The 27,630-nt window shown below is 36.8% G+C and overlaps 1 pseudogene; it reads right to left on the bottom strand.

Annotated features, from left to right (window-relative positions):
• Window positions 1–24,046: 24,046 nt before the first annotated feature.
• Window positions 24,047–24,615, bottom strand: LOC123652620 (annotated as a pseudogene).
• Between the last annotated feature and the right edge of the window lie 3,015 nt (window positions 24,616–27,630).

Here is a 27,630-nt window from a genome sequence, read left to right as displayed (position 1 = left end):
GTTCCTAAAAATAAGAATATTCTTTTAGAATCACTGAACAGTTAAAACTTTAGAGAATTTGATATTACCACAATCTCTATGTACATAATCTACTTATCATCAAGGAAATAAATAGAATACCCATTGCTAAGAGAGGCACTTGAAATAGACTTTGGAGGCTATTAAGGAAGCACGGCCTATATACATACTGAGCTTCAGTTCTGAGAGCTGCTATTAAGTTGCTAAAATGTTGCTAAACGTAGCTCAACCCTGAGCCATAAACACCCCGGAACAGCAACTGCTGTGTGGACACATATGGACTTTACTTTCTCCTCGTGGTGATGGCCTCTCTCATTTGCATATTGGAGCTCCTCAATCTCTGTTAACCTAGCCAGTATTCCTTCAGTTGCATGGGGAAGCTAAATGGAAATTGCACATGTGGTTTTTGCCTTTATACACTCTGCCTGACTTTGTTCTCTTCAGAAAACAATTTGGGTTGCTACCTGAATCTGTGCTTCCTAGATTGCAATTCTTTTTGCTCAAATAAATGCTTTTATTCTTCATTTCAGCCTAACTTTCTCTTTCTTGATTAACAATACTGTGCATATTCCAGTTTTGTCAATAATGTTCTTTATAGCATTTTTTCCCCTTCCAGTCCAAGATCCAATCCAAAAATCACATACTGCCTTTAGTTGTCATGCTCTGGAGTTTTCTTTCATCTGAAACATTTCCTAGGTTGCTCCTTTTTTCATGACTAACAGTTTTTAGGGCTATGGACCCACCCCTTCTTTTGTTTTTAATAATGTATTTTAATGGGATTGTCAGAACTTCCTCATCTTTACATTCATATCGCATATCCTGGGTCTGAATTCTATACAGTGTCCTATAAGGAGGTGTCATATAAGGAGGTTCACATTTTTCTGTCTGTCCCTCAATGGTATGCCATTTTGGAATAATGGATCAAAGTACTGTCTGGTTTCTCCACTGTAGAATTTCATGTTTCCCTTTGCATCTTATAAGCAATCTGTAGAGAGATTTAGAGGATGATCTTAGATTCCAAGATTTAGAGGATGCTCTAAGACAAAATTTTGGTCCTCAGCAAAATCCCCCCTCAGACTGACTGAAAACCAAAATTTTAATGATGACTGCAACATAACGGGTTTTGTAACTCTTGTACTTCTCTACCTTTATTGATAAGCATTCCATTTTAAGGAAGATCTCTCTCTTCTTCCTTTTTTCCTTTACTTATTTAATTATTGATTAATTAAATATCAGTAGGAATCCATGATTTTTTTTCCTTAACGATTTAAAATTCATTATTCTTCCTGCTTAATTATCTTGTTCCAAGTGTGGTTAATGCGATCACCTTCAAGAAGATAAATGTATCCCTTTAACATATTTCCATCATTTCTTTCTGCACAATTTTACCTTCTGGCATAACAAATTATTCTAGTCTCACCTTAACTTACCCTGTTCCAGACCATGAATTGGTAAAATATCTTAGTGTAATAGAGGTGTGTAGGTTCTTATATATGTTCATTGAAATTGGGGTTTCTTTTCTTTTTAGTCTTTGCAACAGACAGAACTCATAATTTACAATATAAATTCATACTTTCACTTCCAAATGAAATCCATCTCACTGTGGTTCTTCCCTTCCTTCCACCTGCCATATTTATATTTTCCTTTATCCATAGTAATAATTCCAGTTCATAGCAATATCAAAACACCTACTCATTTGGCTCAAACATACAAATTGCCTATAATAACTTAAGAAATGCTTTATTCATAACACTACAAAAATAAGTTCTAAAAGTTTCAGGTTTTTTTTTTTTTTTTTTTTTTTTACATTTTCCCCTGAATACTAATATCTCACCCCTGGACTGAAGATACATTGTCACATACTATGCTCAAAAGTTAGCTTCATTCAATTTTTTTTGTTTGCTTTTGATTTTATTTTATCTCTTGGTATGATTTATTATATGTTTGAAATACAGTTGAGTCCATTTTTTTTAGTTTTAATTATTTTTTTCTTCTCATTGTTCAATAACATTTTAATTTTTAAATATGTAATAGCCCTGGTTACCTGAGCCTCAGGCAGCCCTGAGCAGCTGAGCAGCCAACACCTGAGGCTTGCCTGCACCTCAGGCTGGCCCTGGGCAGTTGGGGGGCTGATGGGACTGGGGAACTCTGGAGGCAGGTGCGTGGGGTGGGCCCAGCCTTGCCATAAGCCTGCTGCCTCAGTGGATATGAGGGGATTGGACATTGCCATCTTGGAGGGTGTCAATTAGCATATTCCCTCATTATTGGCTGTGGGCATTGCTATCTTTGAGGGTGGGGTAATCAATTAGCATATTTCCTTCTTATTGGCTGTGGACACTGCCATCTTTGAGGGTGGACAGTCAATTAGCATATTCCCTTTTTATTGGCTATAGGTGCTGCCATCTTTGCTATGATATGAGGGTCAATTAGTATATTCCCTCTTTATTAGATAGAATTCCTAGAGGCCCAGGGCATGAATTGGTGTATGGGTGGGGTCTGGCAGGCCTGACCCCAGTAGGGGCAGATCAGGACCAAGGCTGTTGGGAGGAGATGGTAGGAGGTTGCTGGCTAGCCCACCCTGATTGGGGCCTAATCAGGTTGGAGCTGGCTGGGAGGAGGGACCAAAGGTGATTGGCCAGCAGGCTTTGCCCCCGATTTTGGGGGAGGGGCAATTGGGAGTGGGGTCAGGCAGGGGGAGAGGCTGCAGGAGGTTGGCTAGCTGGTCCCACCCCCTATTGTGGTGGAGAGTGATCAGGGTTGGGGCTGGCTTGGGGAAGGGCCTTGGGGGGTTGGCCAGCCGCCCCACCTTTGATTGGGGTGGGAGATCAGAGGCGGGGCTGGATTGGGAGAGGTGCCGAGGGAAGTTGGCTGGCCTGCCCCACCCCCTAATCAGGCTGGTTTGTTGGCCACAGTGGGCATCATAGTGACCGGTCATTTCTGTTGTTCTGGCATTACAGTCATTGGCTTTTTATATATATAGATCATTATACTTTTTTATATGGAAACTGCAAACATTTCCCAAAATTTCTACCAGCTGATAATATCTCTTTATCCCCCATAATCACTGTTGTAATACCTTCCTTCTACTTCTATAATTCTAACTCCTTCTCATCCTCTATATCATTGACATCATCATAATCCATAACATCAGGTATCTTTTCTGTCATTTCATGGATTTCTATTATTCTAACTAAAATATAATATTTTAATGCAAATGTAAATTGCACAGATTTAATGAGAGATCAAATGACCTTTAGGAGTTCAGGTCCAGAAACTTGGAATTTGGTGTCTTTACTATTTTGAATATAGAAATGACCAAATTTGGCCTTTATGCATAGAAGCTTTCTAAAGTCCATTTTGACAATTTGTAGAAACATAAAGCTAAGAAATACTTTTTGTTAACATTTCTAAACGTATTTTGGTTCTTTAGTGTACCCTGCTTTTCAGAATGTAATCTCTTTTAATCCTCACCAGAGGTTATTTTTCCTGTTGATTTTTAGAGAGAGGATGGAAGAAATGGAGAGGGAGGAGGAGGAGAGAGAGTGAAACACCAATGTGAGAGAGACATGTAGATTGCCTCCTGCATACATTCTGGCCAGTTTGGAAGTGAACCGACCACCCTTCCATGTGAAGGCCAACACTCTACCAATGAGTCACACCAGCCAGAACCAGAAAGTAAAATTTTTATAACAGCAAACAATGCAATAAATTATTGCTCATAAAATATTTGTTATAAAAAGAGGACCATATATCTAGAAGCAAATCATTAAAACTAGCAAATTAATTATTCCAGTGATTCCAATCTTCATTATGTAATCTCTAAGTAGAATAACAAGACATCCAAGAAGCATAGTTACTTGACAGTGTAAACCATTTAAACATTTTAAAAGGCAATTATAGCTTGCTTCTAGCTAGTATTGCAATCTGAAGTGGACACAACAAATATAATTCATATTCTACTGCTAAATCCTCCCACCAGCTTCACTATTCTCTTCATAAATATTCTATTTAAGGATCTAAATGAAATATCAATAATCAGAAAAGAAAAAAAAATAGTCCACTTTTGTGTTAAGTTCAAAACTGACTTTTAGCCCTAGCCAGTTTGGTTCAGTGGATAGAGAGTAAGCCTGCAGTTTGATTCTGGTCAAGGGAATATGCCCAGGTTGCAGGATTAATCCTCAGTAGGGGATGTGCAGGAGGCAGCCAATCAATGATTCTCTCTCATCATTGATGTTTCTATCTCTCCCTTCCTATCTGAAATAATAAAAATATATTTAAAAAATATTTTTAAAAATTTCACTGTACTACAAATAATTTAATAATATTTCTAGCATAATTCACTTCAACTAGCTTATGTTTTCCCTTCAATCTTTTATCTTACAAGTAATGAGAAGCCTTTACAGGAACATATTTCATTGTCACTACATCTGCTACACTTCTTTCTGTTGATATCTTGGTAATAGTGACTAGATAGCTTCCTCCTTTTCAAGCACTCTCCTTCAAATTGAAACAACCAAAGACCATACATGAATCTATGCATAACCTATGACACAGATACTAGAGCTGTGAAGACCTGGAGAGGGGTAGGAGTGAGGAGGAGGGAGTCAGTGGGAAGGAAAAGAGGACATCTGTAATACTTTCAACAATAAAGATAATTTTTTTAAAAAAAGAAACAGATTATAAGCTTAGCTAATGTTTGTTAGTTCTGGTCACTTCATCAAGCTTTGAAGTTAGTCCTAGACATGCAATCAATCAGGACTGATCACAAATCAAAATTTAGAAGTGTGTCTTTTTTTCATGTCATCCCTAATATCTTGCTTTAAAATAAAAACAAAAGTATGATTAAGAAATAAAAGTAAACTTAAAATATTGCTAGTAATCTATGAAAATATTCGTATTTTGAAAACTTAAAAGATATAGTAATATTAAAAGTAAAAAATGGAAGTACCTTTACCTTCACTTTCTACAGTTTGCACATTATTCTATCCACATTTTATGTGTTTATAAAGATTATTTGCTTATAAAGAAATGTGTTTGTGCTTAATATACAAATTCCATGTATATATTTATAGCTTGCTTTAATTCAATTTGAAATGTTTCTTGATGGTTGTTTGAAAGTCTTATGAAAATATGTAGATGTGCTCTTTTTTTAATGACTGTATAGTATCTACTACATAAATTGACCATTATTTATTTAAATTTTTCAATTGATGAGCATTTGACTCTTTTTTTTTCTAGTAAAAAAAAGTGACTAGAGAATGAAAGCTAAGGTACAAATTAGTAGGAAATATTTGTAATAAAGTTATCACGCTGACTATGTAGATAATATTGATAAGCAAGTAGAAAAATATGCACTAGAAAATGTGCAAATGATGTTAATAAGCAATCTACAGACTAAAAATATACAATAGGTAATATAATGTAAAAGATACTCATGAAAAAGAATGCAATCTTGCCACACATATAGATTTTTGAGGACATTGTGCTAAATGAAATAAGTCAGATAAAGACAAATACCATATAATCTCATTTACTAGTATCTGTGGAATTACATTTCTAAAAAAGCAAGCTTATAGATAGGGAACAGACTGGTGGTTGCCAGAGGTGGGAGGTGGGAGGTGCATAAAACAGAAGAAGGTGGTCAAAAGGTAAAAACTTTGTTATAAGAAAAATATGGGACGTAATGTTAGTGTGGTGACTATTTATTTATATAAAAGACTAATATGCAAAATGTCCCCTCAGGAGTTCAACTGAGAGACCAGGAGTTTGACTGCTTACTGTGCGTGCACTGACCACCAAGGGGTGATGCAGAACAAAGGAAAGCCCTGACCAGCAGCTGGCAGCTGGGGAAGGGAGGCCCCAGCTGGCAGCCAGAAGGCCCCAATCAGCCCTGATCACCAGCCAGGCCTAGGCACCCTACCCATGCATGAATTATGTGAACAGGCCCTCTAGCAGTTAATCCTAATATATAAAAACCCAAGGTTTGTAGCGACCAACTAAAGGCTTGACCGAACATTGGAAGTCAGTCCTGAGTTGCTGTAATGACCTAGCACTGACTGACAAGGGGGCTGTGGATGAGGCCTTGAGAGAGGCCTGGAGAGAGAGGCAGGGTCTAATCCACAGCCTCCGTGGTAGCTGTTGATCAGCTGTCGCTTCTCTCTTTCTCTCCTGGCTTTGCTAGCAGCTGTGCCTCTGTTTCTCTTTTGGCCTACACAGGGACTGCTGATCAGCCCCACCTCTTTGATCAGGCCTGGAGATAGGCCTAGCTTTGCTGACTGGCATAGAAACCGACCAATTGCAACCAAATCTGGGTGAACTGTGAAGAGTCAATGGCTGCCTAGGAGGCGGAGCTTTTGATTCTGACTGGCATAGAAACTGACTAATCAGAACCAAATTGTCCAGCAGGGAAGGGCATTTAGGGGTGATCAGGCAGGCTGACAGAGGCACTTAGGATCTGTCATGCAGGTAGGCAGAGAGGTTAGGGGCAATCAGGTAGGCAAGCAGAGCAGTTAAGGGCAATCAGGCAGGCAGGCAGGTGAGCAGCAAGGAGCCAGCAATCGCAGATTGCGAGGGGGATGTCCGATTGCTGGTTTAGGACACCCCCCAAGGGATCCCCGATTGGAGAGGATACAAGCTGGTTGAAGGAACCCCCATCCATGCATGAATTTTGTGCACTGGACCACTAGTAATACTATATTGCATATTTAAAAATTGCTAAGGGAGTAGATCTTAAAAGTTATCACAAGAAAAAAATTGTGTAACCATGTATGGTTACAAATGCTAACTAGAATTATAGTGCTGCTTATCTCACAACATATACAAATACTAAGTTATGTTGTACACCTAAAACTAATATAATGTTATATCTCAATTATACCTCAAAAAGTAAAAATTAAAGACCACCATTCACTGAAGTTCTTTTGGGTATAGCCCTAGTTTACTATGTGCCTTTAACAGTAAAATTCTTTTCTTAAAGAATGTGAAACTTAGATTATTTAAATCTTATTTTCTCAAAAATTAGTCAAGTAACGTCGTCTCATTATTATTAATGGTCATATAACCTTGAATACATTCCCCTCCCTATTTCCATATAATTTTATATTATAAACTTTTAACCATATTTTTCCTTTGCTTTTTTAAGTTGCAAATTAAAAAAAAAATTCACTGTGACCAGTTCTACTCCTTACCCCCCATACCCTGAAGGGGCCACATTTTAAATATGTAGTTAGTTTAAAAGCATTCACTCTTATGTGTGAAAAACTGATAAACCTTTTTAAAAAAGAGTATGAGGTAGAATATATAATAAATTATTGGAAATATATAGAGCAAGTAAATACAAAATGAATTTCAGAGGTTGTTGGAAAACATTTTCAAACAGGAGTCTTTCATCTCCTGTGTGATAAAGTTAGCTCAGGAAGAATTTTAAAGAGCCCTGACTGACTGGGTATCTCAGTTAGAGTGCCATCCCAATAAGCCATTGTAGTGAGCTTGATCTCATTCAGGAAACAACAAATTGATATTACTCCTTCTCTCATTTCCTTTATTTCTGAAAATCAATGAATAAAAATTTTTTTTAAAGAACTTTGAAGAGAAATGGAAGATGAGAGAAGATTATTTTACTTTATGTTTATTTTCTGAAGCTTTTTCCTTCAATAAATGAGAAGAAAAATGCATTGTTTCGCTTAAGAAGAAAAAAATTTAAAAATTTTATGCTTACTCACATTATAAAAATATAATATTAGATCAAAGTTATGAAGTACTTTATATTCATATTAAATAAAGTATCGGATATCTCCTCCTTTCATACATTCAAATTTCATGAATTTTCCCACTTTTCTGATTGACTTTGCCTAGAATAAAATAATTACATGGTTTATTTCCTTAAGTAAATATCCTTTGTTACTATTTTTAATGTTACAAGTTGATGGATATGTTATAGCATATATATATATATATATATATATATATATATATATATATATATATGGCCTAAGTAAACTATAATGACTGATGAAGGGAGCAAAGCTAAGTGGCAAAGAAACTATGCTTCTAAATCAACTGAAAAAATGTCATTGCAAAATTTTCTTGGTTATCTCAATTTTAGAAAAGAAAAAAAGTGTGACTTTTAAATAGTAATTACACATTATATTTTTTCTTGATACTTTTTGCCTAAAACATCTTGTTGAAAATTAAAAATAAAAATGTAATTCTATAAGGATTGGATTACATTAAATAATATAGACATTAACCATAGTCCTTATCTTATAAAATCTTATAATTAAGAATTTCATAATTACAGAAAGGATTTTACAAAACATTTTACATGTTTTCCATTTGGAAAACACACACACACACACACACACACACACACATACATTGAAACTTCTTAGAGTGACCTCTTTCTTTAAAGGTGAACAGTTATATGCTGGTTGTAGAGCATTTGCCTGAGTTATAAGTTAGGTTAATTTTTCGAGCATCTTAGAGATGTAGTTGACAAATACCCATATCTACACAGGTCACAATAAGTGGCTTTATTAGCAATAGTACCGCTTTACTATGCTTTGTAATAATTTTTTTTAAAAGAAGAAGGTAAAGACAGTGCTTTATCATCAATTTTTTATATTCTACATGAAAAGCTTAATCAAACATATTATTGAGTAAAAATGACTAAGTCATTTCAAACTTCATGTCGGTTTTGGATATAGATGTACTTTTAATTATTTTATATTAAGGACAGTCAATCTCAGCTCTACAAAGGTGTTAAATCAAGACCTAGTATTGCTTTATTTGTTAATTAATTCCCTGTAATAAGATTATAAGTAGAGATATTTTACCATGGCATGCTGATTCTAAAAATAGGCCATCCTTCCATCAGAACCACACAAATATTAGCAACAGGCTTTGTTATGCTCTCTGACTTTCTGCTATAAATTTCTTAAATTTATCATAAATATTATAAACACATGTTCTAATTCTGAGGTAGATCAAGTTAGGAGTCTATTCAAAATAATAAGCAGCTTGGTAATGAAATAATATCTGGTTCAGTCATTCAATAAGAATTGAATGATAAAGATTATGATTATGCTATAAAATACTTAATTGCTTCTTTAAATTAGGGACTAGAATACTTGAAGGAGGAATAGGTGAACCAAAATCAATAGCAGACTATTTTCCCTCCATCATTTAGGTGAAATTGGTGTTGTATCTCATGCCCTGAGGATTTTTCTCACTTCTTTTATTAAATAATAAAAGCCTAGTGACCAAAGGGCAGAATGACCAGAATGACTGGTCAACCAGTTGCTATGTCGCACACTGACCACCAGGAGGCAGACACTCAATGCAGGAGCTGCCCCCTGGTGTCAGTGTGATCCCACAGTTGGAGTGCTGCTGGGTTGACTGAGATGAGTAGCACTTCCACAGCAGGCCAATCCCCGCAGGCCACGCCCCCACTGGGCCTCTAGTATAAATCAAAATTCGGGCACTTAGGGAGAGGGTCTTGCCTGCACCCTCTCGCAGTCTGGCAGCCCTTGGGGGATGTCTCACTGTGAGCAGTCAGATGTCCTTAGTGCTGCTGCAGAGGCAGTAGAGGCTTCCATCACTGCTGCTGGGCTTACCAGCCGTGAGCCTGGCTTCTGATTGAGCAGCACTCCCCCTGAGAGTGCACTCACCGCCAGGGTGAAGCTCCTGCATTGAGTGTCTACCCCTTGGTGGTCAGTGTGCATCATAGTGACTGGTTGTTCCACTGCTTGGTCAATTTGCATATTAGCCCTTTATTATATAGGAAATATATACATACTTTTGGAATACTAAAGCCAGGAATGTAATATATTTTGTACTAGGTTCATGCTTTAAATTTTCTATGCTCTAATATTTTATTTCAAGAATAAAATATTTTAAAGGTAATTGAGGGCTGCCAAAAAGTTTGTGGTTGCTTATTCAGGATAATAGTTGCTATGAGATACATTTGCATGGAAAAAGCTTTAGTTTCAATATAAACATGCATGGACATGTATCAAATTAAGCTTTGAATTTCCTTGAGAAATGGCCTAGAGCTCAAATAAGGCTAAATTACAGAATTGGGCATCAAAGAAATTTGAGCATTAGCATTATTATTTGTCATGGAATTACCTAATAGGAAATACACAATATAGTCTTTTTAATTGCAATGAAACTTTAAAAATTTTTGTAACTAATTATATCATCATTACTAAGCAAGGACTTGACATTTAGACATCTAAAATGCATGCATTTTTTTAAAAGAAAAATGTAGGACTTTTAGTTTCTGGTCCAGCGTGTAAGGAGCTTAGAAGGTGCACTTCATATTAACAATAAGTAAAAAGAAGATAAATGGAAAAATACACAACTTTTCTTACATCTGTTAGAAAAGTGAGGTCATAAAGCAAACTGCTTCTCCAAAAATCAGAGAGACAGGTAGATAAGAGAATCAGAACTTACTAGAGTAAATATTAATGAGCTGAAAACTTTGGTTTTTATTACCACAATAGAAAAAATTCTGAGTTTTAATTGATGGATTGTTGAAGGTTCATGTAGACAAGTCTAGTGGTGGGAAACTCCAGGGGTACCGAATTATAGAAAATCCCCCATGATTTTGTAAGTTTAAACTCCAGGAGCTCTACCATGTATTTACAATGAATGATGAAGATACACCCCCTCTCCCCACTTCCAGTAGGAAAAGAAAAATTGACTATTTTGGCATACACCAAAGTACTCTGTTTTCATCAAAGCCAACCATTAAGAGAAACTATTTTACTACAGTTTAATCTACTTTCTGGAAAGGAAATACTCAGTTTCAGCCAGCTCTAGTCTTCCAAATTGGGGAAGAACAATACTGAACACCAGCTCCCTCTCATCTTCCTCAAAGGGGAAGAGAAATATGAAAATCTAGTCCACTCTAGCCATTAAAACTGAATCATTACAGGTCTATTTATTTCAGTACTTTTATGCAGTACCTCATGTTCATTTCTCAACAAAAATATTAACAGGCACACAAAAGTAAAAAATACAGTCTAGCAAACTTAACCAGCATCAGAACCAGTAAGAGATTACTAAAATGTCAAAAACACTGTAACAGAAATGAAAACTGCCTTTGATGAGCTCATTAGAAGATTAGACATGGCTGAGGAAAGAATCTCAGAGCTTGAGAATATGACACTAGAAACTTAAATAACTGAAAAGCAAAGAGAAAAATATTTTAAAAACTCAAAATATACAAGAACTATGAGGCAATTATAAAAGGCATAATATTTGCTTAATAGAAATACCTTAAGAGGAAAGAAAAACAAAATAAAAGGAATATCTAAAGCAGCAATGACTGAGAATTTTTCATAAACTAATATCAGATCCCAAACCACATATCTAGAAAGGTCAGAGAAAAAGAAACAAGACAAATACCACTCCAAAACAAACAAACAAACAAACAAACAAACAAATGACACCTACCCACTTAGGCATATTATATTCAAACTGTAGAATATCGATGATGAAACATCTTGAAATAAGCCAGAGAGAGATACAGCTCACTTAAAGAGAAACAACAATTAGAATAACATCAGGTTTATAAGAAGTTGGCTTCCATGATTAGGATGACTGAAAAGTCTCATGATACTTAGTTGGCAAGCTAGAGACACAGGAAAGCTGATGGTATAGTGTCAGTCCAAGTCTAAGACAGGAGATGACAACGTCCCAGTTTGAAGACAGTATGGCAGAGAGAGAACAAATTATTTTATACCCAGCCTGTTTGTTCTAGTCATGCATTTAATGACTGTATGGCACTCACCTATACTGGGTAGGGCAATCTGCTTTACTCAGATGTTAATAATCCAAAATCAAATGTTAAAACCTCTTCTAGAAGCATCCTTATAGACACACCCAGAATAATGTCTAACTAAATAAGTGTTATCCTATGACGCAATTTACACATAAAATTCATCATCACAAGCCTGCCCCTTTTCAACTTGGCATTTATATGCTGCTCCTTAAACCATACTTAATTTCCAAATAAATAATAATAGGATCAAAATTATACATAAAATGATATAATTATAATGCATACAACTGAAAACATGCTAGCCTCTTTTCCAGAAGAAAGGTAATATCCTTGCATGATAAGGGAATAATAAAGAGACTAAAACAAAGATATTTGCTTCATGTATATATTAATAGTATATATATGTGTGTATGTATATACATGCATATATACACATAATCTTATTTGTAGCAAAATATGGAGGAAATACTCATTAAAATTACAGTATTTATTTTTGTATTGATGATTATCTTCTTCTACCCCACCCCCCCGTGTGTTCCTTTTGTATTCATCAAATGACTCAGGTGGGTCTGTATTTTAGGTGATGGAGTGATTTAAGCCTCCATTCTTTTTTAAAAAAATATATATTTTATTGATTTTTTAAAGAGAGAGAGGGAGAAGGACAGAGAGTTAGAAATATCAATGAGATAGAAACATCAATCATCTGACTCCTGCACACCCCCCACAGGAGATGTGCCCACAATCAAGGTACATGCCCTTGACTGGAATTGAACCTAGGACCCTTTAGTCTGCAGGACAATGCTCTATTCACTGAGCCAACCCGGTTAGGGATAAGCCTTCATTCTTGAAGGCTCTGGGCTACTAGCAGTTCTGACTGGACAAGGTTACTGTACCCTTCCACTGACCTTAATCACAGAAAGGCCTGCTGGGGAGGGCAGTTGGGGGGGACCAGGCCTGCAGGAGAGTAGTTAGGTGTTGATCAGGCTGGCAGGGAAGTGGTTAGGGGTTGATCAGGCTGGCAGGTAGAAGCAATTAGGGGCCATCAGGCAGGAGAGCATTTGGGAGCCAGCAGTCCTGGATTGTGAGAGGGCTGTCCAACTCCCTGTTTAGGCCCCTTTCCACCAGGATCAGGCCTAAACGGGCAGTTGGACATCCCTTGAGGGGTCCCAGATAGTAGACAGTGCAAGATGGGCTGAAGAACATGCCCCAACCCCTTGCACGAATTTCATGCACCAGGCCTCTAGTAATGTTATAAATATAATGAGCCAGTGTGATAGCTTGTGGAATGAAAAGACAATCAAGATCTCTGTGAACTACTGATATAGATCTGGAAAATGCTATATCCCTGAAGTAGGATAGTAAAGGTGAATGTCTAGCCTTGCCAGCTAAAAGCAAATTGCTTGTAGTGATTCTTATTGAAAGGATTAGAGAAAGGGGCATTTGTTGGGGTATGAGTTCTGGGAGCAAATCACTGGGTATGATTTTCAGTATTAGATTATGTTTATGAAAACAGTTAGAACTTGGTCCTTAAGGGAAGAAAAAGGATTAGAGCAGGCAAGTTCTTACCCTTTGAGGCAATAAGTATGGATCTCCCAAAGGAAGAATAAATGTGTCCCCTTCCTAGAACATTCCTCTCAACTTGATAGAGTACATAATTTAAGAATATTTGTTTCAATTAAACACACAATTAACAAGCAGTTACTATATGCTAGATTACTCTTGAAGCCATGTGGAAAGCTAATTTGGTGATAGAATTACAAGACAGACTGTGCGCAACTCAAGTTTAAAAGGCATTACTTTGTGGTACATTGACACATATACAGTTAGAAGTTGGCAGAGATCACATGAATCTAGTCCAGAGATCTTTCCATTGAACTACCTGCCTCAGCCTCTGCCTATACAAGTGAAATATTCTCTTTGAAGGAGAAAGGAAGTGAATTATGGAATGCTTTCTTTTACAACCAATACTCCTGTGATCAGAAGCTGTAAGAATGCTATTTGATGTGGAGTTTTCACTCTCAGCAAGAGGTTTTCAGTTAACCAACCCCCCAGGCACCCTGCTATTGTATCTTATTGCTGGAAATAAAAGAGTACCCATGTTTTATCATTATTATTATTTTGTTATACTTACTTCTTTGTAGCATCTTCTTATTCTTTTAATTAGAAAATATTTTAATGTACTGTGTGATAATTATTATGGCTTTTCAAAAGTATTCTGGTATTCTTTTTTATGGGTATAGTAGAATTTCACACCTTTGACCTAATTACCTAATTTTGAAATTAGGTGGGACCATGTGACTTGTTTTGAACTAAGTAAATGTGAGCCAAGTGATCCATCTAATTTCCAGAAAGGCAGCCAGTACTCATGTTCTCCTTCCTGCCATAGCAATTGGGAAGCATCTGAAAAGATAGACCCTGATTCAGATGAGGTTTCCTAAGTGGAACTTGTATTGGATTTGTGATTCGAGTAAGCAATAAACCTGAAACTCTGGAGCTATTTTTTTACTAAAAATACTAAATTTTGAACTTTGAGATGTGATACTTAAGTAACAAAAACCTAAAATGTATGGCACTGTTTATAGTGACCAGTTGGAAAGAAATAAAAATACATATATATTGGAAGGTAGAAAATAAAATATAGATGTTTTGAAATAATAAAAGATTTGATAAAGATTTCTCCTGTTTTAATTTAGAAAGATCATGATTCTAATGAAGTAGTAGCTCCAGAAGAAATCTTAGCACAGACAGAAAATTTGCATTTTCATAATATGTTCTAAGAAAGAGAAGCTCAAAAAGATTTTATCAGTTTGAGGAATTAAAGGAATAGGGAGAATGCCTAAAACCAAGGCCTTTCAGGGTCCCTTCTCACCCCAACACAAATGAAAAGAATATTGATCAACAAAAGCTCATTAAAGTTCTACAGTGCAGCTGAATTAAATCAAGGGAAAGGCCAACATATAATACTTAGTGGTAAATTTTCTTATTTGATTATGGTATTCCAAAGAAAGAATGCAGGATATGATCTTGAGCAAATATTTTCAGTTAGAAGAAAAATTGCTATAATAGGAAAATCAACAAAATATTTGGCTTTCCCTCTTACAAAAATGCTAGGATCAAGGTACTCACTACTATGTTAAAGAGAGAGGACAGAGTTAAAAAAGCAAAGCACAAATTAAATATACTATTTGGGGAAAACAAAACAAAGCACTGTTTAGAAAAGAACTGAGTATGAATTCTGTCACATGGATGTCACCAAATTAAGCTAGACAAGGCTAATTTTTTTTTTTCAGAGAGTTGTTTTGCCAAACAACCAGCATTCTAGACAAAAACAGACTGTGTAAATTTACAAGTTAATATGACGTGTGGGGCCTCATCCAACTACAGGCAAGGGGTGAACTAAGAATCAGCTCAGAGCCTACAAAGAACAAATTCATCAGTGTCTATTCCAGTTATGGTTATGATCATAATGAAAAACAAAGTGTTTTCTTTAGAAGGAAGAGCAAAGAGCTATGAAAAACACTGGGCAAAAAGAGTACCAGAAAGTGTATGTAGGGTAGACTAAAAGTATCCTCCATCCAGAGAATGGGGTCCATCACAATTGACACCTTTCAGGACATCAAAATTGCTGCTGCCACTGTTGCAGTATGTCTCAAAGTGAATGGGAATGTTCACTTTGGTTATTTCATCTTTTATCATTTGTGTCTATCAAGTACAATCTTTATTAGGCTATTAAATCTACCTGCCCACTCCATCTACCTAAATGCTTATTTAGGGAACAAAAATATAAAGGCATTTGTTAACTGATCTAACTTTAAATTCAAGATTATAAATTTCAGTATCACTCCATAATGCCTACTGAAAAACATACACTTCTTCCCTATTATGCTCAATTTCTTACTCCATGTAAATCATTATTACTTCTCCACTCTTCTCAAACATTACATCTTTCTATAGCTCCTTATTGTTAGCTGGTGATAAAACAAACACAAAGGGAAAAGAACACCTTTATCTCATCATCACAACATTAATTGAACAGGATTATTTTCTCACGCTCATTTTCCTCCATTCTGTTATAACTGATACCCTTTCTTCCTCCCATCAAAGATCCTAACTCTCTACTCTGAATCAGAAATTTCTCTCCTTGTACTAAATCATTCCTATAAGCCTTGGAATATCTAAAATCCTTAGTTTTTTCCACTGTGCACATTTCAAAGGTACTTTTAACAATAAAAATATTTGGAAAGTTATCTATAATTCTCTACTTTCTCATTTCACATACTTGGCTCAAACTAGTGCATTCAGGCCTTAATTCTGCAGAGACTGCCCATATCAAAGTAAATAATGAGCATCATGCAGAAAAAATCCAGTGAACTTTTTTGCTTTTACCTAGTTGAAATTTTAGTAATACCCAAAATAGTTTTCATTAATTCTTCCTTATAATGTTTCTTCTGACCTTTGTCATCATACTTCTCAGACTTCCTAGTTCATGGCTTTGCTTTTCAGTCTCATCTTTCTCAATTATGATTCTCCATTTGATCTCTAAAGGCTAAAGAACCTCTGGCCTCAGTTTTGGACATTTTTCTTATCTATTTCTATCCTTTGAATGTTTCATCCACTCCCATAGTTTAAAATAACATTTATATGCTAGTAACTCCCAAATGTATACCTCTAACCCAGACACTTCCCAAGACCATCAGAGTGATGCATTGAACTACCTACTTAATTTTTCTATGTGTCTTTCTAATAAGCATTTGAAATTTGGGGTTGACAAGACAAACCTCATTTCTTTCCTAACTAAATCAGCTTCTCTGACTTAATCAATAATACTACCAGGTAGTTCTCTGTACAAAGGTCTAAGAATTTATCTTGAGTCCTTTTTCTTACTCTGCAGATCTATTAATCAACAAGTCTTATTGACTGACTATGTGCTATAAAACATTTTAAGCCCATCTATTTCTACTTTCTACTATCATGCTAATCCAAGCCACCACCATCTTTTGCATGGTCAGTTGTAGTGGTCTTCTAACTCTGCATAATTCTTCCCTTCCTTGGCTTTCATTAGTTAGTATCAGATTAAATGCCTTACTTTGGCTTTTAAAACCTTCCATTAAATTGTTCACATTTGCAATCCCATCTCTTCTACATTCAACATTTTTTTATTGTTTCTGTTTTTTTTTTTTTAATTTTTCTTCTAGTTCCTCTAATATACCAAGTTGAGTACCTCCTCTGGGCCTATGTACCCACTGTTCCTTCTGCAGGAAATGATTTCCCACTTTCCTACTCATCATTATTCAATTACACTGAAATGCCAATTTTTCAGAGAGACCTTTACTGGTGATCCTGACAAAGCCCTAACATGGCAGTCTCTATCATATAAACATGTTTTATTTGTTTGTTTTTATTAACTATATTGGGTTGACATAGGTCACCATGATCAATATCTGTATATTTCACTATGTATCCACCACCCAAAGTCAAATGTTGTGTCTGTGTGTATTATTTTTTTCACTATTTAAAATTATTTTTTCTTCTTTCCTTTCCTCATGTTTGATTTAACTCTCTACATTTCCAAGAATGTAAAGACTTTATTCCTTTTCACCAAATTTCTACAGTGTCCATGTAGCAGCATTTTATTTTAGGTGTGTATTTTTTGATAAATATTTTTCAGTCATATGATAATGTTTTCAGTCCTTAGATTTCTTACCATCATGGGCCTTTATCTATGTACTGACTATCTCCTAGATTTCACATTGCCCCCTGCATTGTAACTCTACCTTTGATAATTGCTTTATGTGCATAAAAGTGATTTTCATTGAGTATTATATATCAAAATAAGAAGCTTCTCCACAGCATAATAAAACATAAATAAAACACTAAGAAAGCCCACTGCATTGGGGAACATATTTGCCAATATTCTCTGATAACGGTTTATTCTCCAACACTTACAGGAAATTCATACAACTTAACAAAAGGAAGATAAACAACCCAATTAAAAAAAAATGGCCAATGGACCTAAATAGATACTTTTTGAAAGAGGACATAAAGCAGGCCAAGAGACTTATGAAACCATGCTCAAAGTCAATAATCATCAAGAGATGCAAATCAAAATGACAATGAAGTACCATCTCACACCTGTCAGAATGGCTATCATGAACAGATTAACAAATGACGAGTGCTGGCCAGAATGCAGAGAAGAAGGAACCCTCTTGCAAGGCTGGTGGGAATGCAGACTGGTGTAGCCACTGTGGAGAACAGTATGGAGTTTCCTCAAAAAATTAAAAATGAAACTCCCATTTGAACGAATAATCCCACTTCTAGGAATATCCCAAGAAATCAGAAACACCAATAAAAAGGATATATACAATCCTAAATTCATAGCAGCACAATTTACCACAGCTAAGATTTGGAAATAGCCTAAGTGCCCATCAGCAAATGAGTGAATTAGAAAACTGTGGTGCATCTTCATAATGAAATACTAAACTGCTATAAGAAGGAAGGAACTCCTACCATTTGCAACAACATGGATAGAACTGGAGAGCATTATACTAAGTGAAATAAGTCAATCAGAAAAAGGTAAATATCACATGATCTCATTCATATGTGGAATATAATGCACAATATAAACTTATGAACAAAAGCAGATCCAGAGACAGAGAAGCATCAATCAGACCATCAAACCTCAGAGGGAAGGTAGGGGAGAATTGGGGTAAGGAGGAAGAGATCAACCAAAGGACTTGTATGCCTGCATATAAGCATAACCAATGGACACCGGGGGGTGAGAGAATGAGCAGGGAGTTTGGCGGACAATGAGGGGATAGGACACATATGTAATACCTTAATCAATATGATCCTAGGAATCATTTCTATCCTTTAAAATTATGAGCAAAGAGTGATAAAATTCCCATTTTCAAGTGTTACTCCTAATTTCATTTATGCTGCAAATGAGAGGTAAAAAAGTAATAAGGACAATTGAGGAATTAATTTGAGAAAAAGAAAAATAGAATAATCAGAGTCGATTAAAAAAAACTTGGAAAAATAAAAGAGTTTTTAAACTCAGATGTTGTGTTATATGTATACTGTTAATGTTCCTGAAACTCTACATTATGATTTCCTTTTATCTCAATAAAGTTAATAATTTAAAAAATGTTTAATCCTGGTTTCATGATTAAGTATATAAGCATATGAAAATGGGAAAGCACATGACAAAATTACAAAAATATGATTGTGTAAAATGCTAACATTACCAAATAATTTCATGCACATTATTAGGTGTACCAGTTAATCATACAGATTTTTTTCAATAGATGGTGTTAGACATATATTGATATATATGTGATTTGATATGTATGCTATTTTGTTGTATTGACAGCAAGCTTCAAAAGTTTATATATCAAAGTTGCTGAAGGTGTTACCATCATAGATAGTTTTACACCTAAAAATGTTGAATTTCATGACAAAAAAAAAAGAGCATTTGTGGCACGCTTTAATTCATTACTTTATTTTGAGGAAAAAAAAAGTTATCGTATACTTCAGGAAACTTATAGTGAACATGCTCCTCTCAAGATACTTGTGAATGCTGGTTTAAATGCTCTAAAAGTGATGATTTTTTAAATGTGAAAACTATAGAATATCCAGGTCAACTGAAAAGGTTTGGAGACCAACAATTATCAGCATTATTGGATGAAGATGCATGTCAAACTCAAAAACAACTTGCAGAAAGACTAAATGTTGCTCAGCAAACAATTTCTGATTTGTTTACAAGCAATTGGATATTCTTTATAGGAAGGAAAATGGGTGCCACAACAACTGAACAAAAGACAAATGGAAAACAGAAAAGGCATCAGTAAGATATTGCTTCAATGGCATGAAAGAAAGTCTTTTTTTGTATTGAATTGTGACTGGTGATGAAAAGCGGATTTATTTTAAGAATTCTAAGTGCACAAAATCATGGGTTGATCCAGGTCAATCATCAACATCCACTGCAAGGCCAAAACTCTTCAGAAAGAAGACAATACTCTGCATTTAGTGGGATCATGAAGGTGTGTATGTTATGAGCTTCTAAAACCAGGTGAAACCATTAATACTATTACTACTGACAACAAATTATCAATTTGAACCATGCTTTTATTGTGAAATGACCAGAATGTTCTGGAAGACAATGCAAAGTAATTTTGCTTCATGATGACTCACCATCACATCCTTTAAAAACAGTTAAAGACATGTTAAAAGATCTTGGGAAGTATTAACCCATCTGCTGTATTCACCAGACCTTGCTCCTTCAAATCACCACTTGTTCTGATCAATGGCACATGCACTTTCTGAGCAGCACTTCAAAACATACAAAGAAGTGGAAAATTTGGTCTCTGAATGGTTTGCCTCAAAATAAGAGAAATTCTATTGGGATGGTATCCACAAATTACCTGAAAGATGGGGGAAATGTGTAACTAGCGATGGCATTACTTTGAATAAAGCACTTTGGATGTTTCTCTTGAAATTATCATTTTTTTCTTTGATTACAAAGTCCACCATTATTAACCAGTACACCTCGTATATACTGTTTATTTTCAAACATATATTTAGCCAAGCTTACGGTGTCATCAGGAAAATGATTATAATAATATAGTTAATCTTATAATTTTAGTCTTATTTTTTATCCATCTACACGATAAACAAGGTAATACAGTGGGATTGAGTGTAGTTCCACTGTAAATATATCCTCATCTAAAAGTACCTTCAGAATAATTTTTAAATTAAACCCGTATGCTTGTTCTTATGTCTGAAATAAACTGCTTCCATATTAGCCTTGTCAGTAATATAGAGACTCCAGCACAACTGTGAAGTTAGCTTATTTGAAGAAAATATTTTCATTAAATTATCTGTTTTTTCAAACATATGTGCACCAACTTATTTCCTTATGGAACACCTGTCCTTTTAAAATCCTTTTTTCCTTGACCAAATCAGGGTCACTTGGTCCAGAGCAGTAGCACACAGCTGTGTTTATAGGTGTTGTTGACAAGAGAAAATACATTCTGTGCATCGGGACCAAAGCAGAATTGTTAGATAGAGAGAACAGGACAGGCGATGAATTTTGGTACAAAGGAATACATTTAACCATTCTCTACTTGAGATTTTATTTTTTGAGATATTAGGAATAAAGTAGCCTTACCATATTAAATGCAATTGCAGTAGTCCTCCTTTGGGAACCACACCAGGTCCCTGGATAGTCAAGGCAGGGGAAGGTGGGGGTAAGGGAGAGAAATCAACCAAAAGACATGTATGCATGCATATAAGCCTAACCAATGAACAGAGATAGCAGGGGGGTGATGGCATCTATGGGAATAGGGTAGGGGGCAATGGAGGGATGTGAACACATATGTAATACATTAATCAATAAAAAAATGGAGCATCTATGCTAAACTATGTAAAACCTGGTCAGACATTCTAGTCATTGGTCTTTCTGTTGCACTGGGTCTGAGTGGTAGACTTCTTAGCAGAAAGGTGTCAATGAACAAGGATAAGTCCTATCAGAGAGAAAAGGTAAAAGTCAGAAGTCATTGGAATGGAGAAACAAAGAAGTAACCCATCTTAGTAAATAAAAGAGAATTAAAGATGACTTATCATTTCTATCTTGACCATAACGGTGATTTCTGATTGAAATAAATGGTTTAAATATGAAAGTGGCATATTTTTTAGGTAATATTTTTATTTTCATATTAACCTGCTATGGTTGGGATATAATAAGATAATTAGAGATACTACATATGTAGCCAGACTCGAAGCATTAATAACAAAGTTAATGTGAAATATTTGTTTCTTTATTATAAGAACTAGAGGCCCAGTGCACAAAATTCCTATATGGGGTAGGGGTTTGTCCCTCAGCCAAGCCTGCAATGCTGGGAGATAGCAGTCTCTGATTTTATAGATGTCATGAATGAGTAGGGCCCTCGCCAGTTTGGCTCAGGGCTGAAGGGTCCTGGGTTTGATTCCAGTCAAGAATACATACCTTATTGCATACCCTTGTTTCATAGCCCTGGTTGGGCTGCATGTAGGAGGCAATCAATTGATGTGTTTCTCTCACATCTATGTTTCTCTCTGTTTCTCCCTCTTTCTAAAAATGAATAAAATATCTTCAGGTGAGGATTAACAAAAACAAAAAAGGATGAGTGGGTATGAAAAAGTCTTGAGTTTTACAGGAAATAGCTATTGGTGACTTTGGAAAGAAAAGTTTCTGTAAATATATCTTTCCCCCTTTAGGAAAAAAAGACTATTAAATAGGCTATACTGCATGAGTAAATACATGATACTATATTAAACATACATTCTGCGAAAAGAAGCTAATATGCACAAATGATATAAAGAGATAATAAACAGACAGTTAAACACAAATAGCTATCAAGTACATGAAGAGATCCTCAAGCTCAGTTGTAATCAGAGAAATGCAAATTAAAGTAATTTACCACTTTACAACCATCTGACTGATAGAAATTAGGAAGTTGAATAGTGGTAATTATTAGTGGGGATGTGGAGAAACCAGACAAGCTTAACCTTCCTCAAGAGCACTCTAGCAATACTAACTCAGATTTATACTGCATACCCCCTGTGTCCTATAAGTCCTATTTCTGGTTACATAGCCCCAATATATTCTCACAAAGGACTGCTGGGAAGGGACACCCATGATGACTGCACGAGTCAGGAGAGGTTAGATTATGCTGTGATAGCCTCCAAACCCCTTCCTTACAATCACATAGGTCTGGATTTGGTTCACACTGTGAGTCCATCACAAGTTGCAGGCCAAGAGTGCAGCCACCCATTGTGAACAGTGTGAGGAGGAAAAGATCAGCTCTAGAGGGGATCAGATTGGTAATTAAATGCTCCAGCACAGAAGTTACCTATGTCATATCTGCCCACACTTATGGGCCAGAATTATATATAAAAGGTGGCAAAGAGCACAAATCTCCTCCTATGTATTCATATACGATGAGTAATATCTGTTAATAAAGCCAATGACAAAAACAACTAATGCACCACTGAGGTAGCTGATATGTATAGTGAATTTAGGAGTTCATCCTAAGGGAATTTCAGACAAGTAAAAATATTATATAGTATGCAGCATTTAGAAACAATGAACTAGAATATACATAGAAAAGTGGATAGATGATAATCATAAATGCTTAGTGTCTAAATTGAACATATATACTTGAACATCAGACAATAATACAAATACATGCAAACCTTAAGATACATATCCAACACATTTAAGTTAGTTGACTATGAGGAAGGAAGCAGAGATTTAGAGAGAAAAAAAAGAAAGCAAAAAGTTATAAATTAGATAAATGAAGGGAAAGGGCATCCCAAACTGTTACTATGACAGGTGCCTTGAATGGAGGAGTATGATTAATTTGATACTACATGTGAAGTTGTACACAGAGAGTAAGCAGCTTATATATGACTGGAGGCCCGATGCACGAGAGATTTGTGCAAGGGGCCCAGCCTTCACAACCCCAGCTTTGTCCGGAAGATCATCTGGAAAGTCGTTCAGCCATCCGGTCTAATTAGCATCTTATGCTTTTATTATTATAGATTATTATAGCCTAGAAGCCTGGTGCACAAAAATTCATGCACTCATGGGGGTCCCTCAGCCCGACCTGCACCTTCTTGCAATCTGGGACCCTCAGAGAGGGTTCCTAGGCTTGGATTGAGATCAGGGCCTATCGGGCCTTTCCCTACTGCTGCCACTGCTTACCATCTGTGCAGCACTGCCCCCCCCCCCTTCACTGCCAACAATCGCCTCCCTCTGCAGGCAACAGGCATGGGGTGTAATCACTTGGCCAGCCTGGGCCTCCCTCTGTGGGGCAATCAATGGCGGGGTCCCCATATCGATCATCCTACTGAGGAAGGCCCCACCCACCTGCTGCAGTGTCATCAGCTGGGTAGCCTGGGCCTCCCTCTTTCTTCCTTCCTTTCTTCCTTTCTTTCAGCCCACAGCTGTCTAGTTGGGCTTCTCTCCAGCCCAGAGCCTCTGTCCTGCCTCCTGAAAGCCTTGCGCCAGGCAGAACAGTTCCCTCTCTGGACTTCTTTGGTCTCAGCTGATTCTGGGTTTCATCAGCCAAGGGTTCTTCCCCTGCCGTGGCTGATCTGAGTTTCACCAAAAAGCCCGGCTGATGCTGGCTGTGCTGAGCCTCACTGAGAGTTTTTCATGCAGCAAGGAAGAGCCTTCTGGGATCCTCCTCCTCCCTCTGTTCATCTCCTCCTCCTCCACTTCCTCCCCCGCTTCCTCCTGCCAGCCCATGATCCATTCTTCTCCAGAGGCTCCAGCAGTGGGTTACCTTCTGAGTTGGGGTCCTAACGCAGTCGGTCCCTATGACACAGGTGGGGTGATGCCAGTTGAGCATCAGGATGAGCTGCTGCTGCTCCTGCTTCAGATCCTCATTCATGAGCTCCGCATTCATGAGCTCCAGCCACTCAGATTCCCGCTGCAGAAACTCCGTCTGCTCCTTCTAGCTCTGGCATCGGGTTGGTGCCACTTTGTTTTCTCCCCAGTGCCTTTCCATCCGCTCCTCTCCCCCCCCCCCTTCCCCCCCCCCCCCACCCCTGTCCATCTCACTTTTCACAGGTTGAGGCCTCTTGCCCAGTTTCACCTCCAGGAAGTGCAAAGGGGCGATCATGGCTCCAATGTTGTGGATGTCAGTGTATTTCAGCTCCTCTGCACTCAGGGCCGAGCTGGGGAGTCCAGTCAGGGGCCCGAGCCCTGGCAGAGAGCCGGCAGCTATGGAAGGATCTGGGAACCACCCAGGCATCATGGCAGAAGGAGTGGCAGTCAGCCCTGCAGAAGCCTCGGGAGGAGACTGCGCCCCCCGGGCCTGTGCCAGGCTGCAGGAGCCATGGCTGCTCAGGAGCCTCCCTGGCACCAGCCCTGCCCTGCAGCATCCACCGCTGCCAGTACCTCCTGTAGGCTGTGTCACACGGCATGGGTCTCCCTCTTTGAGGCAATGGATTGTGGGGTTTTGCCTGCCTGCCTCATCACCCCTAACCACTTGCCTGCCTACCTGATGGCACTTAACCACCTCTGCCTAGGCCCAGGCCACCAATGTGACTTAGTCCAGAAGGCCATCTGGAATGATGTCTGGAAGATATATCATCTATCTGGTCTAATTATCATATTACCCTTTTTTAAATATATTTTATTTATTTATTTATTTATTTATTTTGAGAGAGAGAAAGAGAGGGATAGAAAGTCAGAAACATTGATGAGAGAGAGAGAATCATCGATCAGCTGCCTCTTGCACATCCCCCACTGGGGATGTGCTCGCAATCACAGTACATGCCCTTGACTGGGATCAATCCTGGAACCCTTCAATCTGCAGGCTCTATCCACTGAGCCAAACCAGTTTCGGCTATCATATTACCCTTTTATTAGTATAGATAGGTATAGATAGGAGATGTGAAAAACCTGAAAGTACATCTAAATGAGCCTGAGAAAAATCAGAACCTAGTAGGAAAGTTAAAACATATAAAGTACCACTTGCCTACTAGAGATAGCATTTTGAAAAGATAAGGGAAAATTCAGAATGCTGTAGAAATAAATATAGGCACCTATGATTGTGGTAAAACAGACCCACAGAGTATTTTAGTTGTTAAGATAAAGAAAAATGATGGAGTGGGAAAAGGGACAAATCAATCTGTTTTTAAGGAAATATGTGTTTGGGTCAACTTTTGTAGAGACTTCTTAGTATTACAAACACACAAAAAAGAAAATGCTAAGGAGGATAGCTCAGGACAAGTAAAATTATTATTAGCAACTGCTTACTAGAAATTTTAAATTATAAAGAATTGCTGATCTTGTGTTTAAAATAAACTATACTTGTTACCATAGATAGATGTCAACATGCAACATGTGTCATACATAAAAGAAAGAGTCTTTTTAATGATGTGGCAATATCTTCTACTTTTAAATCCAATTTATGTTTTACTGTTGAGCTTCTTTGCCTTCTGGGATTTGTAATGGTTTTCCTCAAAACAAGTTCACCCTGTCTATGGTTTGACTCGTGGTAATATGGCCCATCTACTTCCGTTTACCTAGAAGGCAACAATTACATGGTGCTCTTATGAATTTCAGCCTGACCTTAGATTAGAAATGTCCATACTGTCATTATGTGATGCCTACATATCACTGCCCCTTGTCCCTAACCTTTTAACACACACAGAAAGCCACTTACAGATACACCTAGGGATCTTGTTTCTCCTCTTCCTTTTGTGTGTTCCACTTCGAAGTTGCAGTGAACATGAATATCATCCTGGTGGACTGCCAGAAATGCATAACCATATCTTTCAAAGTTTACTGAAGACTGTGCCTCATATTACCTTATTCTTATATACAGTTGAGTCATTTTCTAAAAAAAAATGTTTTTGCATTTGCATTTAGAATCTTTCTAAATTTCCTTGCCAAATGAAAAAATGCTAAAATTAGTTAGTCGATAAAATTGCAACGTGAAAAAATCTGGAAGTGATTTTTGTGGTTAGTCAACATTTCACAATTCTCTTTTGGGGAAAACATGACCTCTATTTCATAGATCCAGAACTTGATGCCACATGGAAAATATATGGGGACAAAGACCGAAATAGTAATGAGAGGAAGAAGGGCAAAGGGACAGAGTTAAAATTGTGGTTACTTGTAAAATAGCTTAAGTTTACTTAAATTTTTAGTAATTCCACACTGTACTGTTTGAAATAAAATGGGTGAGTAAATTCTAATACTCACATTACCTTAATGAAAATTTTTGAACACTTGCTTCTATTTATAATTCAAAATATTGATAGAAGATGTTATTGGCTGGAGATGCACATGGCTTACAGATAATATAATAAACAAACATTGATTTTTACTAACTTGAAGATCAACATAAAAACTAATTGATATTTTTACATTTCAACAAAATCTTAAAATTACCTATATCAACGTCTGATGAATCTGATTCATCAGCACCCCCTGGAAAACTGTTCTTCTGGACCCTTCTTGTATTCCTCTTTAGCCATCTTCCTGCCTCCAAATGTATACAATCTTATGATATACTCCTTAGGCAGGAATGGCATGACTAGGTAATAAGAGAAGGATACCTCTTCTTTAAGTGTTCCCTAATCCAAATTGAGGAATTTCCTCTTCAATAATAATGATAATAAAAATTAGGCTTTGTTCAAGATGCTGGTATAGATAAATGGTACTCAAATCTTTCCACCACTGCATCACAATTACAACTAAACTACATCATTCAGAACCACCTGAAATCTAGTTGAACAGAAATCTTACAACTAAGGATATAAAGATAAGGTGACAAGATGTCCTGATTTTGCGGGACAGTCCTGATTTTTAACAATTTGTCCCACGTCCTTTGACATTTTTAAAAAGTCCCGATTTTTGAAAAGAATGCATGACAAGCTAGACAAGCTAGGGAACCACGGGAGAACGGGAAGGGAATATATGGTTTTTGGCGGCCATGTGGCTATTTAGCCAGGATATGAGTTTTACATTATTTTTGCTAATTTTATAATGTTAAACTTTAATAATAACAAATAATTGTTGAGAACTGATTATCGAGAACTGCTTATCAAAGTTCCCATTGTTGACCAGTTATTAGAATTTGACCACCATTGTTTGGACTTAATGAACAATGGCATTTTTGGGGATTGGCAATGACAAAAACATTTTGTAACTGCCTCTCAGATGATACACATCATACTGTGTGCTAGTAATCTAGTTAAACAAGTGATGTCATTACAAATCAGCTATTCAGATAATTGAGGTAAGTAATTTATTTATTTATTTCATA

The sequence above is a fragment of the Pipistrellus kuhlii genome, unplaced genomic scaffold (assembly GCF_014108245.1).
Source record: "Pipistrellus kuhlii isolate mPipKuh1 unplaced genomic scaffold, mPipKuh1.p scaffold_m20_p_2, whole genome shotgun sequence".
Classification (NCBI taxonomy): Eukaryota; Metazoa; Chordata; class Mammalia; order Chiroptera; family Vespertilionidae; genus Pipistrellus; species Pipistrellus kuhlii.
Note: the sequence above shows the minus strand (reverse complement) of the source record. Positions and strands in the feature narration are given on the sequence as shown.